We start from the raw sequence: 22,862 nt of genomic DNA, 5'->3' as shown, positions 1-22,862 counted from the left end.
AGCAATCTGTATGGACAAACTCCAATATACTTTCAAGAGAATCAATAAGACTCAATCTTAATAAAGTATATCAAAGAGTTATATCTCTCTTTATCGATTCAATTCTTACTCAAGCAAATAGAAATCTGCGAGTCTAATTGAATACAAGAGAAATTAATTGAACGGTACCAAAGACCAATGTTCAAGGATCAATCAATTTTAATCAACAACCAAAGGTCGGATTTCCAATTGATTGATTCAAACGCACAACCTGTGATATTTCAGTTATACAAAAAAATGTAATGCCGAATAGAAATAACACAGACACCAGAATTTTGTTAACGTGGAAACTGCAAATGCAGAAAAACCCCGGGACCTAGTACATATTGAACACCACACTGTATTAAGCCGCTACAGACACTAGCCTACTACAAACTAACTTCGGTCTGGATTGTAGTTGAACCCCAATCAATATCACACTGATTCAAGGTACATTTGATCTCCTTACGTCTCTGATCCCAGCAGGATACTACGCACTCGATTCCCTTAGCTGATCTCACCCACAGAGTTGCTACGACCCAAAGTCGAAGACTTTAATAAGCAAATCTGTATCACACAGAAAAGTCTACAGAATAGATAAATCTGTCTCCCACAGATAAACCTATAAGTTTTTGTTCTGTTTTTTTATAAATCAAGGTGAATAGGAACTAATTGATAACCCGGACTTATATTCCCGAAGAACAATCTAGTATTATCAATCACCTCACAATAATCTTAATCGACGCGGCGAAAGAAGATATTGTGGAATCACAAACGATGAGACGAAAATGTTTGTGATTATTTTTATATCTTGCCTATCGGGGATAAAGATCTCAAGCCAATCGTTACGATTGTACTCAACACGATAGAATCAGCAAGATCAGATCACACAACTACGAGAAAGTAGTATCGGTCTGGCTTCACATTCCCAATGAAGTCTTTAAGTCGTTAACCTGGTTTTTAAGAAGAAACCAAAGGTTAAAGGAGAATCGAATCTAACTAATACAACTAGTATCACACATGAGGTTTGGGGATTAGGTTTCCCAGTTGCTAGAGTTCTCCCTTATGTAATCTTTCAAATCAGGGTTTGCAATCAATGTTATCTTGGTAATAAAGCATTCAATATTCACCGTTAGATGAAAACCTGATTAGATTCAAGCTAATATATTTCAACCGTTAGATCGAAAACTTAGCTTGTTACACACAAATGAAATGTACTATTTTGGGTTTATGTAACCGTACCCAAACATGAACATTTTTTGGTTCAACAATAGTTAACCAATGGTTAGCCATATGAGCACTTTCATATCAACCATGTTCATCTTCACCATAACCAGTTCAAATGACTCAAATGAACTAGTTAGAGAGTTGTTCAATTGCAAGGAAATCTTATGTAACTAAAAAAGACACAATCAAAGCAAAAACGATTTGATTCACTCGAATCGGTTCATGAACTATATAGCCACGGTTTGCATTTAGCATTCCTTAGTTAATATGAATAAGTTCACAAACAATCGTTTTTAGATATAACCAACTCAAGTTCTCAAACTTAGTTCGCGGACTTAAGTTCCCGGAAGGAGTTCACAAACTCCAGCAGATATTCTCGGGTCGAGAACTTCCGCCAGTTCGCGGACTGAGTTCGCGGACTTAGCTCACGCCACTATTCCGGTTCTCTTGATCAACAAAGTTCGCAAACTTCGTTTCAAGGAAAAAGGACTTATACATATATGTGTTACCACACAATGCTTATATCCATCATTGGTTATATAAGCTTACCAACACATATTTCGAGAAATACATATGCGAGATAAACTCGGCTCGAAATAACAAATGTGTATAATCAAAGTCTATATAGCAAAATGACTTTTGTCTTAAGATAGGAGATAGAGTAGATAGACTTTTGAGTGATAGATAAGTTCAAGTCTCCACATACCTTTTAGTCTATGAAGATCCACCAGTTCCTTGAGTAGTCCTTCGTCTTGTATGATGATCGCCATGGAGTTCTTGAGCTCAACTACACTTTCTATCCTAGTCTGAGACTTAGTTATAGTAGACTAGAAATCAAGACTTATAGTTTGGATCACTAACATTGACAAATATGCTTGAGATTGCAACGCATGCGAGTTCGACCGAGCAATGCTCTAACAATCTATTCCTGTAGACTTTTCTGTGTGATACAGATTTGTTTAGTAACGTCTTCGACTTTGGGTCGTAGAAAATCTTAGTTGTGGGTGAGATCTGCATTTGCAGTTTCCTCGTTAACAAAATTCTGGTGTCTGTGTTATTTCTATTCCGCATTATATTTTGTTATATAATTGAAATATCACAGATTGTGCGTTAGAATCAATCAATTGTAAATCCAACCTTTGGTTGTTGATTGAAATTGATTGATACTTGTGTTAGAGCATAGCTCGGTCGACCTCGCATGCGTTGCTATATCAAGCATGTTTGTCAATATTAGTGATTAAAACTATGAGTCTTGATTTCTAGCCTACATAGCTAAGTCTCGGACTAGGATAGAAAAGTGTACTTGAGCTCAAGGACTTCATGGAGATTCATCATACAACGACGAAGATCTACTCAAACAACCGTGGAACTTCATCAACAAAAAGGTATGTGGAGACTTGAACTTATCTATCACTCAAAAGTCCATCTCTTCTATCTCCTACTTCTTATGAGACAAAAGTCGTATGCTATATAGACTGGATCATACACATTTGATATTTCGAGCCGAGTATATCTCACCTATTTATATCTCGAAATCATGTGTTGATAAAGCGTTTCGCTTTGATCGGGTTTATCTTCACCTAATGACGAAAGTCATATTGTTTCAATCACTTTGAAAATCGCTTTGACGAGAAATAGTGTAACAACTATATAACGTCCTCTAAGAATGTTTCAATGGTTGGAATGAGAGTTTAGGTCAATATAACCAATGATGGATATAAGCATTGTGTGGTAACACATATGTGCATAAGTCTTATTCCTTAATTCGAAGTTTTCGAACTTTGTTGATTGAGAGAAACTAGAGGAATTGGCTTTGCGAAGCCCGCGAACTCAGTTTGCGAACTCAGTCCGCGAAATGACGGAAGTTCTCTTGCCGAGAATTTCTGCTGGGATTTCCAAAAACTTGTCTGCGTGTTTAGTCCGCGAATCTAGTCCTCTAACTGGCGGAAGTCTCCTTGCCGAGACTTTCTGCTGAGTTTGGAAAACTCTGTTGGTTGCCTTAAGTCCGCGAACTTGCTTGTGTACTTGAGTGGGTTATGATCTAAAGATGTGCTCTGAACATGAATCTTAAATTACTAAGGAATGCTTTATGCAAACAGTGGCTATAAAGTTCATGAGCCGATTCAATCGAATCATCTTTGTTTCAATTGTATCTTGTGTAGTTACATAAGATCTCATAGCAATTGAACAACTCTCTAACTATTTCATTTGAGTCAATTGAACTAGTTATGGTGAAGAAGAACAAGGTTAGTATGAAATGCTCATATGGTTAACCTTTCGGGTTACTATGTTGAACCAACATACACGTACACGTTTGGGTACGGTTTTCAAAAACCCAAGAAACGTATATCTCAAGTGTGTGTGACAAGCTAAGTTTTCGATCTAACGGTTGAGAAATATTATCTTGAATCTAAATCGGGTTTTTATCTAACAGTGAATATTGATTGCTTTATAACTAAGGTAAAACCATGATTTGAAGACTATATATAGGAGACATCTAGCATTGGGAAAAACTAATCCCCACACGTCTGTGTGATACTAGTGCTCTCGCTAGAGTCGATTCTCCTATAACCTTTGGTTTTCTTCTCTAAAACCAGGTTAACGACTTAAAGAATTCATTGGGATTGTGAAGCCAAACCGATACTACTTTTATCGTAGTTGTGTGATCTGATCTTGCATCTTCTATCGTACGAGTACAATCTATTGATTGGCTTGAGATCGTGAGAGTTCTCCGATAGGCAAGATAAAGAAGTCACAAACATCTTCGTCTCAATGTTTGTGATTCCTCGACAAACCGCCTGTGTAGTCAGGAAGGATTGTAGAGAGGTGATTGATTAGTCTAGGTTGTTCTTCGGGAATATAAGACCGGATTATCAATTGGTTCCTGTTCACATTGATTTCATATCTTAAGACGGAACAAAAACCTAGGGTTTTTTTGTGGGAGACAGATTTATCCTTTGATAGACTTTTCTGTGTGAGACAGATTTGTTTATTATCAAGTCTGCGATTTTGGGTTGTGGGTAAGATCAGCTAAGGGAATCAAGTGCGCAGTATCCTGCTGGGATCAGAGGCGTAGGAGTACAACTGTACCTTGAATTAGTGGGAGACTGATTGGGGTTCAACTATAGTCCAGTACGAAGTTAGCTTGGAATAGGCTAGTGTTTGTAGCGGCTTAATACAGTGTGTATTCAATCTGATCTAGGTCCCGGGGTTTTCTGCATTTGCGGTTTCCTCGTTAACAAAATTTCTGGTGTCTTTGTTATTTCATTTTCCGCATTATATTGTTTATCTTTATAATTGAAATAATACAGGTTGTGCGTTAAAGTTTAATCGATTAGAGATCCGACCTTGTGGTTGTTGATTTCATTGATTAACACTTGGACATTGGTCTTTGGTACCGTCTAAGTTAATCCTTGTATTTGATAAAGACTCGCTATTGTTTTTAGCTTGAGTAAAAATCAAATCAAGAGAGAGATATTAACTCCTTGAGATACTTTTATCTAGATTGAGTCTGACTGTCTAGTTGATTCTCTAGAAAAGTATTTCGGAGTTAGTCCCTACAGATTGCTAAGCGAAATATAGGGTGGTGTTGTTAGACCCACGCTTTTTCAATTGGTATCAGAGCAGGCAAACACGTTTAAGACCTTACTATTATGTGTTTGTAGCGATCTGACTCTATGGACAGTAGTGCTATCTCAATAAATGCACCACCAGATCCAGGGATTTCAGAATTCTCTTCCATGAATGATTTAATTAAATCTGTAGAAGAAATTCTATCAAAACCTCCACCAGGTTTAAAATCCCTTGAAGTGTTTTCAGGGCTTGAAAAGAAGCTTGAGAGCTTATCTCTTGATGTTGAGTTATACCTCCAGAAAGAGAAAGAATCTCTTGACAGGCTAAATCAAGTTATGATGAATAATATTTATGTTGAGGTTGATATTGATTTACTAATCAGTGAGAGCAATTCTCCTCCTCTGGGTAGTTCAATTAGTTGTAACAAACTAAACGAATTACAAGAGGAGTTTAAATCTCATTCATCTGAGTGTATCACCTCAAAGCATGAATTGATTCGTTACTCAATTCATGATACTTCATATCAAGATAGTAGTATTTCCTTCTTTTATGAAGAAGCTAGGATGTATTTGTTTATCAAAAGAGTTTCCCCTCGCAGTACTAAAAACTATCTGCAGAAACTGTTTTTTATAAGTTGGAAAACAAGAAATCAGAAACACAAATCCTTTGGGTTCTCTTGAAGTTCTTTGATAGATTTATAAAAACAGTTCCTTGGGTGTTTCTCAACACTACAAGATGTAAGAGTTGCTGGAAAGAAACTCTCTCTTGGTGCCATGGTGAGCAATACATTGTTCATCTCAACACAACTTGTTTGTGTTGAAAGTGCATCCTCACCAAGGAATGCCCTGTTACGGTAAAGGAAGTACGAGAACTGGGGCGCACAAATTGTGTTCAGTAAGGCTGTAGAATTCGATTGAATTCTTATAAAAAGGTATGTCTATAAACTTGAGCAATATTTGTGTTTTTACTTGCTTAAGTACTTATTATGATCCATGTACCTTGCTTATCGTTCATTTCTACCTAACTTGATCCGTGTTTAAGGTTCTTATATGTTTAGGTTTGAAAATAGCTGTTCGGGATGTTTGGACTTCATGGTACACAATCCAGGGGTTTAAGTTCGCAAACCCAGTCTGCAAACTTTTTTTGTCATGAAAATTCGTTTGCAAACCCGTATGCATACTTGCCTGTAGACGTCGATATTCGGTAAGCTTGTTTTGGCCGTAATTTCTTCGTCCGAACTCGGAATGACCTCATTCTTTTTGCATTATATTTATCTTTGAATTCTCTTCAAAATGGAGATGAGAAACCTTTATTTTGTATGAATCAAGATTGGTATTTGTCCTGACTCTTGTTTTTGAGTATTTTGCTCTGTTTCGTTGCACTTGTTCCACTTCTCTTGAACTTGGGCACTTGGATTCTTGGAGTAATACTCTTCTAAGATAATTTGTAGCTTTTACAAGAATGTTGTTGGTGAATCGCAAAGAAGGAAGTTCAAGAATGGAAAGTAGTACGCAGTGCCATGGAATTCTTGAATGTTCACAATCATCTTATGTGAACTATGGTGCATGGTCGTTATTGACTTTGTATGTTCTTCTTTGTTAAGAAAATCTTTTTATACGCCTTTGGTAGCTATTCTTGGTATAAATCCGGGCGAAAAAGATTGATTCTACCCTCTAAGGACAAATCATCTTGTATGTGCATTACGAGTTTGTCTTGATGCCTAGGAAACTTCTTATGAGAATTTATTCTTATTTTTGAGAAGGATTACTAGAGTCTGGAATAGCAATTATTGTGATTACACATAGCTATGTCCAACGTTTTCATCTTCATGTTTTTAGATTTATTGGTTTAAATTCTAAAAATATTTGGAGGAGGATGTTATTGCAGTATTGATCTTTATTTTGTGATATTGCAATTTTATTATGGGATATGTATTTTTTGCGTCCGCGAACTTGAAGGTCCCATATGTTGTCAAAAGTAAAGTCGTTCATGAATTGGTATTTGTATTGATGAAAGGACGAATGGACTTTTGGCAAATACAAAAGTTATGCCTATGCAATCATGTATTTGATGGAAAATAGGATAAAATATTTTGTGTGACAAGGATAAAGTCTATTATGTCGTTATGATGGAAAATAGAATATATCCTTGTATGTTATCCACGGTATTGATCTTCATTAATCCATTCTTTTTGTATTACCGTGAAGGCTCCATTTTGTGTCTTATGTTGAGCACGATACAACTAAGTCGATTTTTCTTTATGGCTTTGTTGGTTGTTCCATAAGATGCTACATGTTGAGCATTATGAACTAAATTAATCATCTTGGTTGGTTATTTAGTTATTTGCTCCGAAAGTCTTCTTTTGTTGAGAAAATCTTTTGACAATTAAATTGATTACTTTCGTGATTAGTTTGGTTGTTTGTATTCCAATTAGATTAATTATGGGTTCTCTTGTAATTAGTCTAGTTGAGTTTTCATATATTCCACAAGTTCTTGTGTTGAGTATATGAAAGGCTACACTATCATGTTCTTTGGTTAATGTAGTCATATATTCCGTAAGGTTTTTCTTATGTTGAGTATTTGAACGGTTATGTTAGTCATCTCCGTGTGATTGACTTAGTCGTACTCCGTGAGTTTACTTATGTTGAGCACTTTCAATTAAATTGATCACTTTTGTGGTTTGATTTGGTTGCGTATTCCAATTGAATTAATCATGGGTTTACTTGTGGTTAATTTGGTTGATCTTTGGATATAGAAAATCATTCCTATGGTTTTTGGTGTCCAATATAAAATCCTTCTTTTCTTTCGAAATTAAGGTCGCTCTTGTTTTTCTCTCGGGAATGACATCAAATGGGGGAGAGTTCTTTTGAACTTGTGCTTAGTGGTAATATCTTGCGGGGAGTGCGGCTGTGGAATTTTATAGGGGTTATCTTGTATCTTAAAACTCCTTGATGAATGCATTTAGCTTCGGCTTTATGATTGCATCTAAATTAAGTTGTTATGTATTTTTTCTTTTAGTCTATGAAACGTCTATTATCGGAAATTTCATTAGGATCTCGTTTTTGTACCTTTGCCAATTTTATTGACAAAAAGGGGGAGAATTAATGTGCAGTTCTACTACATATACATATGGTTTTCGGATCATTGTGTAAGGGGGAGTGGTTTCCATGTGAGATGGAGTATTGACTAAGGGGGAGTGATACATATCACCGTAGTATTATTGTTAAAGTCGTGATGCAATTGGACTTTGATGTTACATAATAATACTATGTCAGTGTATAATGATAATCGAGAATCTCGATTTCTCTCATTGTTATAGCTACGGATCTTCAACAACGGTGATGCTAAACTTACAACCTTTGGGATCATTGGAGTACTTGGAAGGACAAATATTTCAGGGAACGTTGAAGATTAGACTATGGAATAGGAGCCACTAAAGTTTATCTTTTTTGTATTCCATATGTATTAATAGTTTTGTCACTAAAATTGACAAAGGGGGAGATTGTTAGAGCATAGCTCGGTCGACCTCTCATGCGTTGCTATATCAAGAATGTTTGTCAATGTTAGTGATCAAAACTATGAGTCTTGATTTCTAGCCTACATAGCTAAGTCTCGGACTAGGATAGAAAAGTGTAGTTGAGCTCAATGACTTCATGGCGATTCATCATACAACGACGAAGATCTACTCAAGGAACCGTGGAACTTCATCAACAAAAAGGTATGTGGAGACTTGAACTTATCTATCACTCAAAAGTATATCTATTCTATCTCCTACTTCTTATGAGACAAAAGTCGTATGCTATATAGACTAGATCATACACATTTGATATTTCGAGCCGAGTATATCTCGCGTATCTATATCTCGAAATCATGTGTTGGTAAAGCGTTTCGCTTTGATCGGGTTTATCTTCACCTAATGACGAAAGTCATATTGTTTCAATCACTTTGAAAATCGCTTTGACGAGAAATAGTGTAACAACTGTATAACGTCCTTTAAGAATGTTTCAATGGTTGGAATGAGAGTTTAGGTCAATATAACCAATGATGGATATAAGCATTGTGTGGTAACACATATGTGCATAAGTCATATTCCTTAATCAGAAGTTTGCGAACTTTGTTAATTGAGAGAAACCGGAGGAATTGGCTTTGCAAAGTCCGCGAACTCAGTTTGCGAACTCAGTCCGCGAACTGACGGAAGTTCTCTTGCCGAGAATTTCTGCTGGGATTTCCAAAAACTCGTTTGCATGTTTAGTCCCGAACTAGCGGAAGTCTCCTTGCCGAGATTTTCTGCTGAGTTTGGAAAACTCTGCCGGTTTCCTTAAGTCCGCGAACTTGCTTGCGTACTTGAGTGGGTTATGATCTAAAGATGTGCTATGAACATGAATTTTAAATTACTAAGGAATACTTTATGCAAACCGTGGCTATAAAGTTCATGAGCCGATTCAATCGAATCGAATCATCTTTGTTTCAATTATGTCTTGTGTAGTTACATAAGATCTCATAGCAACTGAACAACTCTCTAACTAGTTCATTTGAGTCAATTGAACTAGTTATGGTGAAGAAGAACAAGGTTAATATGAAATGCTCATATGGTTAACCTTTTGGGTTACTATGTTGAACCAACATACACGTACAAGTTTGGGCACGGTTTTCACAAACCCAGTAAACGTATATCTCAAGTGTGTGTGACAAGATAAGTTTTCGATCTAACGGTTGAGAAATATTAGCTTGAATCTAAATCAGGTTTTCATCTAACGGTGAATATGGATTGCTTTGTAACTAAGGCAAAACCCTGATTTGAAGACTATATATAGGAGACATTTAGCATTGGGCAAAACTAATCCCCACACGTCTGTGTGGTACTAGTGCTCTCGCTAGAGTCGATTCTCCTCTAACCTTTGGTTTTCTTCTCTAAAACCAGGTTAACGACTTAAAGACTTCATTGGGATTGTGAAGCCAAACCGATACTACTTTTATCGTAGTTGTGTGATCTAATCTTGCATCTTCTATCGTACGAGTACAATCTATTGATTGGCTTGAGATTGTGAGAGTTCTCCGATAGGCAAGATAAAGAAGTCACAAACATCTTCGTTTCACTGTTTGTGATTCCTCGACAAACCGCCTGTGTAGTCAGGAAGGATTGTAGAGAGGTGATTGATTAATCTAGGTTGTTCTTTGGGAATATAAGACCGGATTATCAATTGGTTCCTGTTCACATTGATTTCATATCTTAAGACGGAACAAAAACCTAGGGTTTTTCTGTGGGAGACAGATTTATCCTTTGATAGAATTTTCTGTGTGAGACAGATTTGTTTATTATCAAGTCTGCAATTTTGGGTTGCAGCAACTCTTGGTTGTGGGTAAGATCAGCTAAGGGAATCAAGTGCGCAGTATCCTTTTGGGATCAGAGGCTTAGGAGTACAACTTTACCTTGAATTAGTGGGAGACTGATTGGGGTTCAACTATAGTTCAGTCCGAAGTTAGCTTGTAGTAGGCTAGTGTCTGTAGCGTCTTAATACAGTGTGTATTCAATCTGGACTAGGTCCCGGGTTTTTCTGCATTTGCGGTTTCCTCGTTAACAAAATTTCTGGTGTCTGTGTTATTTCATTTTCCGGATTATATTGTTTATCTTTATAATTGAAATAATACAGGTTGTGCGTTAAAGTTTAATCGATTAGAGATCCGACCTTGTGGTTGTTGATCTCATTGATTAACACTTGGAAATTGGTCTTTGGTACCGTCCAAGTTAATCCTTGTATTTGATAAAGACTCGTTATTGTTTTTAGCTTGAGTAAAAATCAAATCAAGAGAGAGATATTAACTCCTTGAGATACTTTTATCTAGATTGAGTCTGACTGTCTAGTTGATTCTCTAGCAAAGTATTTCGGAGTTAGTCCATACAGATTGCTAAGCGAAATATTGGGTGGTGTTGTTAGACCCCCGCTTTTTCAACTTGAACATTGGTCTTTGGTACTGTTCAAGTGATTTCTCTTGTATTCAATTAGACTCGCAGATTTCTATTTGCTTGAGTAAGAATTGAATCGAGAAAGAGAGATATAACTCTTTGATATACTTTATTAAGATTGAGTCTAGTTGATTCTCTTGAAAGTATATTAGAGTTTGTCCATACAGATTTTTAATCGAAATATTCGGTAACGTTGTTGTACCCCCGCTTTTTCAGCTAGTGGATTGTTAACTTGCGCATTATCTGAGGTATTTCGCACACCTCTATTAGCAATGTCCTCTTGACGAAGCTCCTGGATGCTTGGGTGTTGACTTTATATCCCTCTTTGACGATTGAGGACACTACACCATTTTAAGGGATTTGCAACCCAGATTTGCAACGGCAGCTGATAAACACGCCCCAGTCAAACTTTGGTCAAGAGCTCTTCTTTTTTTTTTCCACTCTTAATCCTTCTCTTAATCCATTTCCGAGACTCTCTCTCGACTCACTCTCTCCTCTCCAACTCTAAACTTTCATCTCCTCTCCGTCTCTGCGTGAAGAATCTCTAAAACTTCTTCATGTTGTCTATGAATAAATCCAGTGAGATAGATGGACTAAGTCTGAAGATGATGAGTTTATAGATTTGATTTTGTTAGGATTTTTTATTGAAAGAAGAAAGATGATTCTGTAAGAATCAGGGATAGGGTTTTGGGAGAGTTGATATTTTGACGAAGTTTACAAGACTCAGATCAAGAGAAGAATAGTTGAATCAAGGATTTAGAAAATACGGAGATTGAAGAATACGAATTCAATTGAGAAGTTAGGGTTTTCTGTGAATAAGAATTAGGGTTTCGATCTGGTGATGATTAAGAAGAAATTAGTGGATGGGTTTTGAAGATTATAACATGAAGAAGAAGATGGTCATGCCAATTTGAGAGTTTGATTACAAAGAAGAACAAAGGTTTCATAAGAACAGATTCTGAGATGATGTAGAAGACGAAACTGAAGTTCTAGAAGAATGATTCAGAGTTGAGTTTAATCTGAATTAGCTAGATTATGAGGTTGAAGAACAGCCTGAGTTCGATAGTTAGGGTTTTATTCATGCTAATGGTGATGGTGAAGATTTGTTGGGAATTGGCTGTGATTAACTGATGGATTTGAGTTGAGATGGTGATGTATGGTTGAGTCAAATCAGAATAAAGAAGGGATTGATTTCAATTGTTTGGCATAAGCTGTTTTGAGGTAATTGCTTTGTTGAGTTAATTTAAAAGAATTATTCCATTCCATTTTTGAGTTTGTTGAATGATAGTACAGATTGAGGGTGTGGTAGTAGTTTGGGTTATTGAAATAACAAAGTGTAAGTTGTTATGCACTAAATTATGGTTGTAGAGAAGGAAACATGTAAATATGTTTTTATTGTATACTCTAAATCTGGATTGGTGCTTGCTGTTTTAAGGTTATTGTATACTCTTAACCTGGATTGATGCTTGTTGTTTGGATCGTAATTTTGATTTTCTTGCTGCAGTATTCCAGCGGCTAGCATATGTTCAATTTTGTCGTGCAAATCGTTCTATCGTTGTCACGGTAATCACAGTTCTTCAATTATGCAAAAGAACCAACAATGATACCCCTGCTTTCTTATTTCAGGGAAGAGGTTATCCTGATGTTTCTACTAGAAGGTACATCACATCAACACTCCTCAGTTCTAAATTCTACTCTCTATTGCTGATTGTCAATGTTTCTTTTTGGAAAACTCCTAGTTTTGCTGTAGGAACTCTAATGTCAAATGGCTAAACCAGTCCACCATAAGGTCATTCTTGTATGGATTATCCCTTAATGTATTCACCTTTTAGACTCCCTTGCGTAACTGTATGGAATAATAGTGATTGAACTTTCAGTACTCCAGCCTGATATCCCAGACTGCAGTTACTAACTGTTTGCTGAATGCATTTTTCACAGGTTTTTGCGTCTTCTTATGGGGAAATTGCATCTGCCTGCATATTGCTTAGTGGATTGTGATCCTTATGGTTTTGACATCCTTACAACCTTACCGATTTGGTTCCATAGTACTCTCTATACCAATCTTTGAATCTATTCAGATCTAGCAAGAGCTACTCAATTCAATTTAAAGTACATCTTGCACAGGAATGTATTCGATAAACTTACATTTAGCTTTGTGAAAAACAACAGAAGAGTTTGCATTTATGCAATATTTCTTTATTTGAAATCCCCTCTTTACTTCTGAAGCAAATGGCGTACGATGCAAAATTTCTACGACTGCCAGACGTACGATGGCTTGGGGCTTTTCCTTCCGACTCTGAGAAATATCAACTCCCGTAACGTTGTCTCCTTCCTCTAAAAGCAGAAGGTGTAAATCGTTTTTTCTTTTCCGTTATGCGAGTTACTTGTCCAGGGACCTGGTTGATGTTCAATATTTTTATACAAATGAACCTGGTTTTGGTGCCATATAAGAAGAAAGTTGAAGCAATGTTACTGAGATGCTACCTTCACCAAGAGGCGCCACAATGGAGGTAGAATTCTGCAGCTTTTGCAGCTCTTGGTTATCACTTTATGTAATACTTTGAACTAAAACCACCTGACAATAACTAATGTTTATTTGAAACAGGCCAGAAGTAGAGATAATGTTGAAAACATGTAAAATTTGAGATTGAAGCTTTATCTGTATCATCAATTTCTTTCTTGACAGAGAAATACATTACATCTCATGTTAATGTGTGAATGACCATTTTCATATGCATACTATTCCCAGCAGCCTGATGGACTCACTAACTACGGACCTGCGAAATATGAATGCATTAGCTAAGGTATGCTTGTTTAAGTAGTATTTGATACAGAGTAACATACTTTATTGTTTGAGCTTTGACATCAGGTGTTTTAACGTATCCAGATATGTCTGTGCAGATTATGAGGCTCAGACGTATTGAGAGAGGAGCTTTAACTCTTGTAGACAGCAAGTACAATTTGCAAACTCACTGATCTCTTGTAGACAAGCGTGCCATACATATAGGATAGTATTTTCCAAATTGTCCGATGTAATTGCTTTTAGATGACTGAACATTTGGTTTTCTTTGGCCCGAGTCATCTGGAACATGACATGTTATCACCTATTGATATGCAATGTAATACTGATACTGGACTGGTCCTTAGCTCCTTTTTAGCATCAGTTGTTACTAATTTTATGCTTCTTTTCAGATTTTAATTACCGGCATAGGAGTGCTCGATCAGATGGTAGGGCGAGCCTCGGTTGAGTTGCATACACTCGTATATTTTAGGAATCGGTATGCTCTCTCTCTCTCTCTCTCTCTCTCTTCCAATATCTATCGCTCTCTCAATGAATGACTCAATTGTAAATTTCATCTTGGAAGGCCAACAGATACTGAAGCAAGAATAGTGAAGATAAGATCCAATGGATTTATTGTATTTTGTGCCCAAGTATGCCTTCTATCTTGCTGCCACTCTTCTCTAATCATTTACACTTGAAGCCACTAATCGTAGTTAACAGATGGTACACCATTAACTGTATATGAACATCTAATTCCTAGTTTGTATTTGAGAATGAGCTTGAATCTAATTTTTAACTGTATGAACTTGATTCTTGAGAATTTATATAAAATTTTGTGAATCTTTTCTTTGATGAATCTATCTTCTGTGGCTTAGAATCAAAGCCGTGGCTTCATTCTAAGCCTTTTTCTGTTCCTAAAAATTTTAGCAACGTCTTATTTCTGTTGCGAATAAACATTTTTGCAATGGCAGCGGCCGTTGCGAATCCCCGTTGCTGACTGAGAGTCGCAACGGAGCTTATGCCGTTGCAAAAAAAAATGCAACATGGCCTTTTGCAAGTCATTTGTCATTGACCCCAGTCAGCAACAGCCTGTGTCCGTTGCTAATCCTTAAGAAAATGGTGTAGTGGGCTTTTGCTATTGATCTGGGGATGTGATCTACGCATCAAAATATTGTTTCCTCCGGGACTTGGAGTGGATCTTAAAGAACGAGCAGCCGATGCTGTTGATGAAACAAATGTTTCCCTTCTGTCCCTTTCGTCTTGGTTAGTTTGGACGACAGCGCTCCTTAGAGTTCGATTGTTGGCATGTTGACCTGAAGGATTTTCGGTAGATGCATCAACGTTCATCTCAAGTCGATTTGCTCCTAGAGAATCCATATGTTTCTCTTTCTTTGTTAACTTTGCTTTTAACAACCTTTTCTCATGCAAAGATTCTGAAACTGATCTTTCTGCAACTTTTTGGATCGCGACGTTCAAAACTTTCAGCAACTTTTCTGGATCGCGATGTTCAGAACTTTCTGCAACCGCAACTTTCTGGATCGCGACGTTCAGAACTTTCTGCAACTTTTCTGGATCGCGACCTTCAGAACTTTCTGCAACTTTCTGAATCTTCTACAACTTTGATCAAAACGTTTCTGAAAAAGTTCAGAACTTTCTGCAACATTTTCTGATTACAAGGGTTTCGAAACCCTAGTTTCCAAAGCCATTTGGGAACAACTTCTTTCACTCAGAGAACACGATCTTTGCTCGTATTCTCCTTAGTCGGCGCCAAAAGATGTTGGTGCAAAATTAATTACCCCAACAATCTTCGAGATGTGTGTATACGAATCGCTGTCGTTGATTATCTTCTCCAATGAATTGATGATAAAAATTAGGGGGGGTACCTGCAAACACACTCCGATGCTAAAATCAACAAGAGTTCTAAGCAAGTAGTTGTGGAGAAAAGGAATAGAAATTGTGTCCCTGTTGAGTTAGATTTTGGCCCCTCTATATATATGCCAAAAACCCAAATCTAGTTCCATAATAACCCTAGATTTGTAGTTATCCAGAATAACCACCAAGATTTGTACTTATCTTTAAATATTCTTGTCTATCTTGAAAGATCCTTATATATCTTGTCAAGATTTGAGTTTATCTTGGAAGATCCTTGTCTATCTTCACAAGATTTGAGTATATCCTAGAAGATCTTTGTCTATCTTCATAGGATTTGAGTACATCTTGGAAGATCCTTATTATCTTCTCAAGATTTGTGTATATCCCCACAACATTTGAATCCATCTTGAAAGATCCATATTTATCTCTTCAAGATTTGTAAGATTTGTGTATAACTCAAAATGACTTCTAAAATTAGTCATTTGGGCTTCTATAATAAGCTAGACTGGAAACCCTTGGTTTCTACAATAAACCGAAACGGGCTTCTATAATAATCCATGTGGGTTTCCTCAATAAACTCACGGGTTTCCATAATAAACCAACTGGGCTTCTATAATAAGTCATGTGGGTTTTCTCAATAAACCCACGGGTTTCCACAATAAACCGAACCGGGCCTCTATAATAAGCCATGTGGGTTTCCTCAATAAACCCATGGGTTTCTATAACAAACCAACTGGGCTTCTATAATAAGCCATGTGGGATACCCCAATAAACCGGACCGGGCTTCTATAATAAGCCATGTGGGCTTCCTCAATAAACCCATGGGTTTCTTTAACAAACCGATGGATTTCCATAATAAATCTAATGGGTTTCTTTGACAAACCGTATTTTACCGGTATCAAATAGCTTGTGCGTTACGCACGTACACTATTTTAATAGGTACAAACATCGCCCCCTCTTAATTCTCAACTTGTTGATGGATTAAGAAAATCAAAAGATCTAACCTTCGCGGCTCGTTCAAAATCGCCCTATGTCGTTTATCGGATAACCTTTCGTTGCATTGGCCAGCTTGTTGTGTCGATTTTACCCATGGTCGGCTTAATAATTCAAAGCACCAAAAATGTACTTAACCATCTCACAAGCCATTGTTCTTCAATCACAAAACACTTTCAAAGTACCAATTATGTACTTATAACTCCATATGATAATTACCCAAACGCCAAACAAATCGGCATGTTATGTCCTCTTGATCTTCCTTTAGCTAATAAATGACCTACGTGTTGGTGTGACATCGACGATATGCTTCGCACCCTGTCAAATAGTCACTACCTCCATGATTGATAGGAATTTGACTCTCACTCGAATGTAGGCTACTCCCGTATCTTGCTAGGCACATTGATTGCCTGTATGCTCCCGTAATGGCCTTGAATTTGCCGACTCAATGCTCTTGTGTCTGCGAATAATGAACGTACGACAATCTCCGGTGTACAAGTTGACTGTCATTATATTTTTGTCATACATCTTCTTTCTTGATAAGCAAAACACTTCGTTTCTGTCTTTCTCTATATTAGGAAAACATTCCAAGTATTTCCTCCATATGTGTTCTTTAATATTTTTCCTTCGCTCCTTTCGCTCTATTTTAGCTTCAGCTTAATTATATTATAACACCTCGTTTTATCCTTTCTCTTTATTAGAAAGACATCGCAACGATTTCCTTAATAACCAAAATACTTCACCTTTGTCTTTCTCTTTTATAGAAAGACATTGCACGTATTTCTTTAATAAATACATGCACAAAGTGTTCTCATCTGTGATTATAAATTCGATTTATAATGTAACAAACTAGTGAGGATTTACCTCCCAAGGCGTTCGTTCGTCCAACCCTAGCCGCCCCCATTACTTGAATTGATACTGAAAAAGATGTCTTCTATTTTTAGACTTCTTTAAACAAGTTGCCTTTGGTTGCATGCTTGGCGAGACTTTAGCCGCCCCCATTATCTGTAGAGATATTTAATAGCAAAGACGCCCCCAGATGAAGCAGGAAATAGATCTATTATATCCTTCCCTCACTTGCTAGATGGCTCTGGGCTTATAATCAGGTATCTTTTTCGCTTCCATCTCTATTTCTGGGTCATCATGTAACCAAGAAACTTCCCAGACGTGATTCCAAAAGAACATTTTGCGGGATTTAGCTTCATTCCATTTTGTCGAAGTCGATCGAAGGTTCTTTTCAAGTCCATAAGGTGAGATTCCTTCTTTTTGGATTTGACCACCATATCGTCGATGTAAACTTCCATGGTTTTCCCAATCATATCTTTGAACATTTCATCCACAAGACGCTGATAAGTCTCCCCTGTGTTTTTAAAGCCAAAAGGCATGACGAGGTAACAATATATCCCATTGTATGTTATGAAAGTCGTATGTTCTTGATCCTCCTTGAATAACGGAGTTTGATTATATCCAGAATAACCACCTATAAATGAAAATCTTCTGAAACCCGAGGTGGCATCTACTAAATCAACAATCATGCGCATTGGATAAGATCGCTTGGGCATGCCTTAGTCAAGTTTGTAAAATCGATACATACCCTGATTTTACCGTTTTTCTTTGGAACTGCTATAATATTTGCTAACCACTTCGGATATCTAGCAGGTTTTACGATCCTGGCCTCTAGCATCCTGTCAATCTCCTCAGCTATCTTTGCCTTCCGTTTTGGAGCCATCTTTTGCGGCTTTTGTCTTAGTGATTTAAATCCTTCAATGATATTCAACCGATGGCACGCGATGCCAGGATCAATACCTGGGATGTCTCTGAGGCTCCAAGCGAAGACTTATCTATTATTTTTAAATAGGGTAACCAAGCTTTCACTTTCGCCTAACGTTAATTCTGCTCCGATAAACGTTGTTTGCTCCTTTTGATCCCCAATTTGTACTTCTACCAACTCCTCAATAGTTGGTGGTCCTTCCTTTCCTCTTCCTTGATAAGAGGTCGGGAAGCACTGTGATTGCTAAATTTTATTTTCAACTTGGAGTATTTATGATCCCTTTAGTTCAGACTTTCTATACTCCCCCATTGCGCTTTCATGACATTTATGGATGCCACCTGATCGCTTCTAACTTTCATCACTCCCGCTGGAGTAATGAATTTCAAACACTGGTGGACAGTGGAAGTTACCTCCCCCATTGCATGAATCCAATAACGTCCTAAGATAGCATTGTAGGGTGCACGGTAATCTAACAACATGAAATACTGCATAACCGTCCTTTCTCCCACCACCGTGGGTATATTAATTCTTCCCATTGTTGTCATTGTTTCACCACTAAGTCCGATGATAGGGTTATCATCTGCTCCAACTTGTCTCTCATTCAGACTCATTGAAGAGTATGCTCCCGAGAATATGACGCTAATTGAACTTCCCGTATCGACTAGAACTCGGCGTACCTAGTACATTCTAATAAGAGCTAAAATCACGATCGCATCATTATGTGGTTGATATACTTCAGCAAGGCCAGCGTCCGAAAAAGATATCTCAGTCTTTCCCTCTTCTAAAGTCTCCGTACCAATCAGATTGGCATAGTCGACCTTGTTCAGTATTCACCAATCATTAATATGACGCAACTTCTATCGTGTAGCATTTTCCTGAGCCTTTCTCGAAGTTGAATTGACTCTTGCGTGGCTTACCCCGATCTCTCATAGATCTAGTGTGTTGACCAATGAGTTAACCTGTACTGGATTCTTCTTCACGTATTGCTACAGCTTTCCTTCTTCAATCATCCTTTGGACTTCTGCTGCGAGCGTACGACAAGCATCTGTATTGTGTCCATGATCTTGGTGTTGAGCACAATATTTATTATTATCTATATTATCCCTTGTTTCCATCGGTAATGGTTTCAGAATGGGTAGCGATTCTTTAATCTTCTTAAAAAGTTCACCAAGTCCAATATTTGGTTTGGGAAACTCCACTTTTTGCTTTTCTTGAGTCTTATGAGAATCTTCTTCGTTTCTCGTTTTCCTCGTATGACCTTCATGGCTCTTTCTTTTGGTACTTCCATTTAATTGTTGCTTCGGTTTCGCGTGTCCCTCAGCTCCGGACGTTTTTGTTGTCTGTGACAACTTTGCTTTCTTTTCCTTCTCAGCTTTCGCATACTCATCAGCCCTGTCATACAACTCTTTGAGGGTTCCGACTGGTTGAAATGTTAATGAGTTGTAAATTCCAAACTCATCGTAATCTAATATATTTGTGTACACTTCTATTACAAACCCATCTTTAACCTTTCCAACTTCACTAACTTCCTGACGAAACCTCCTATTGAAGTCAAAAAAACTCTCGCCAGGCTCAACCTGCAAGAGGAATAAATGACTGTTTCCTTTTTTTGCTTCCGAGGTTAATCTTGTATTTCTTGAAAAACGCATCCGACGGCATTCTGAAATTCTTAATCGAATTTGACTCTAATTGTGAGAAACAAGTTAGAGCCTTTCCCGTCAAGGTTATTGGAAAGGTTCTACAGAGTAGTTCGTCGATGTACCCCCACAAACTCATTGGGGCTTGAAATCATTGGACATGCTCCACTGGATTTCCATTCTTTCTGTCAAAAAATTCCTTGAATTGAGGTTGGTTGAAATTCGAGGATGGGCGGAAACGCCTTATCTTTTCAACAAATGGGGAGTCCATTGATTTCTTCATCGATAAGATTTGATGCTCTTCATCTTTTAATTGCTTTTGGGATAGCAATTCTTCAATCATTTCACTAAGCCTTTTTTTGCTGAGTTCTTCACATATCACCGAGTCTCCTTCAGTTTCTTTGCGAATTCGCTCATTCCTGAAAGGATCCGTTCTCCTTTTAGAATGGTCTTTATCACGTCTAGACCTCTTTGAGTGATCATCATTGATATGATCATCCCTTTGTATATGTCTCTTGTGACTTGGTCTTGTTCGCCTATCTTGCTCGACCATGTAGTAATGATCATCATCGGGCATATAACTATCATAATAGCCATCATTATGGTGATCGCGACTTTGATAATCATTCCTGACCTCCTCGCTTATTCTTACGTCACTTCAATTGAGCCGACGATCGTCAAGAACTTCATACCTTCTGCGAGGGAAGCCCGATTCTCGATGGTTATGACGGTTCGACCTATCACTTCCGGAATACGGGATAGATGCTTCTTCAAGCTCCTTTCTTTTCTCCAATGCGATTTTGAGTCGTTTTTTTCTCTCTTTATAGCTCCCGTAAACGCTCACGTAACATCAAGTCGATATGAGTCACTTATGGGTTGTTAATTTGCGCGACTTGTGGATTGTTAACTGGCACAACTAGTGTATTATTAACTTGCGCATTATGTGAGGTATTTCGCACACCTCTATTAGCAATGTCCTGTTGACGAAGCTCCTGGATGCTTGGGTGTTGACTTTGTATCCCTCTTTGACGATTGAGGATTTCTCTATTGATCTGGGGATGTGATCTATTCAACAAAATATTGTTTCCTCCGGGACTTGGAGTGGATCTTAAAGAACGAGCAGCCGATGTTGTCGATGAAACAGATGTTTCCATTCCGTCCCTTTCGTCTTGGATAGTTTGAACGACAACACTCCTTAGAGTTCGATTGTTGGCATGTTGACCTGAAGGATTTCCGGTAGGTGCATCAACGTCCATCTCAAGTCAATTTTCTCCTGAAGAATCCATATGTTTCTCTTTCTTTGTTAACTTTGATTTTAACAACCTTTTCTTATGCAAAGATTCTGAAACTGATCTTCTGCAACTTTCTGGATCGTGATGTTCAGAACTTTCTGTAACTTTTATGGATCGCGACGTTCTGAACTTTTCTGCAACTTTCTAGATCGCCGTTTGGGAACAACTTCTTTCACTCGGAGAACACGATCTTTGCTCGTATTCCCCTTAGTCGGCGCCAAAAGATGTTGGTGCAAAATTAATTACCCCAACAATTTTTGAGATGTGTGTATGATGATCAAATCTCTGCCGTTGATTATCTTCTCCAATGAATTGATGATAAAAATTAGGGGCGGTACCTACGAAGACACTCCGTTGCTAAAATCAACAAGACTTCTAAGCAAGTAGTTGTGGAGAAAAGGAATAAAAATTGTGTCCCTTTTGCGTTGGATTTTAGCCTCTATATATAGGCCTAAAACCCCAATCTGGTTCCATAATAACCCTAGATTTGGAGTTATCCAGAATAACCACTAAGATTTGTACTTATTGAAAAAGCGGGGGTACAACAACCACACCCAATACTTCGCTTAGCAATCTGTATGGACTAACTCCAATATACTTTTAAGAGAATCAACTAGACAGTCAGACTCAATCTTAATAAAAGTATATCAGAGAGTTATATCTCACTTTCTCGATTCAATACTTACTCAAGCAAATAGAAATCTGCGAGTCTAATTGAATACAAGAGAAAACACTTGAACGGGACCAAAGACCAATGTTCAAGGATCAATCAATTTCAATCAACAACCAAAGGTTGGATTTCCCAATTGATTGATTCAAACATACAACCTGTGATATTTCAATTATATAACAAAATATAATGCGGAAAAGAAATAACACAGACACCAGAAGTTTTGTTAACGAGGAAACCGCAAACGCAGAAAAACCCCGGGACCTAGTCCAGATTGAACACACACTGCATTAAGACGCTACAGACACTATCCTACTACAAACTAACTTTGGTAAATCTCACACTGATCCAAGGTACAGTTGCTCTCCTTACGTCTCTGATCCCAGCAGGATACTACGCACTTGATTCTCTTAACTGATCTCACCCACAACTAAGAGTTGCTACGACCCAAAGTCGAAGACTTTAATAAACAAATATGTATCACACAGAAAAGTCTACGGTAATAGATAAATTTGTCTCCCACAGAAATACCTACGAGTTTTTGTTCCATCTTTTGATAAATCAAGGTGAACAGGAACCAATTGATAACCCGGACTTATATTTCCGATGAACAACCTGGTATTATCAATCACCTCACAATAATCTTAATCGACTAGCGAAAGAAGATATTGCGGAATCACAAACGATGATACGAAGATGTTTGTAACTTCTTTTATATCTTTCCTATCGGAGAAATTAATCTCAAGCCAATCTTACGATTGTACTCGAATACAATAGAAATAGCAAGATCAGATCACGCAACTACAGAGAAAATAGTTGGGTCTGGCTTCACAATCCCAATGAAGTCTTCAAGTCGTCAACCTACAGGGTCTCGAGAAGAAACCTAAGGTTAAAGGAGAAACGACTCTAGCTAATACAACTAGTATCACACAAAAGGTGTAGGGATTAGGTTACCCAGTTGCTAGAGTTCTCCTTTATATAGACTTTCAAATCAGGGTTTGTAATCTAAGTTACCTTGGTAACAAAGCATTCAGTATTCACCGTTAGATGAAAACCTGATTA

General features: G+C 37.6%; 1 pseudogene; it reads left to right on the top strand.

Moving 5' to 3' along the window:
• Positions 1-12,064: 12,064 nt before the first annotated feature.
• LOC113279406 lies at positions 12,065-14,353 on the top strand (annotated as a pseudogene).
• The last annotated feature ends 8,509 nt before the right edge of the window (positions 14,354-22,862 follow it).

The sequence above is a fragment of the Papaver somniferum genome, chromosome 5, assembly GCF_003573695.1.
Source record: "Papaver somniferum cultivar HN1 chromosome 5, ASM357369v1, whole genome shotgun sequence".
Classification (NCBI taxonomy): Eukaryota; Viridiplantae; Streptophyta; class Magnoliopsida; order Ranunculales; family Papaveraceae; genus Papaver; species Papaver somniferum.
Note: the sequence above shows the minus strand (reverse complement) of the source record. Positions and strands in the feature narration are given on the sequence as shown.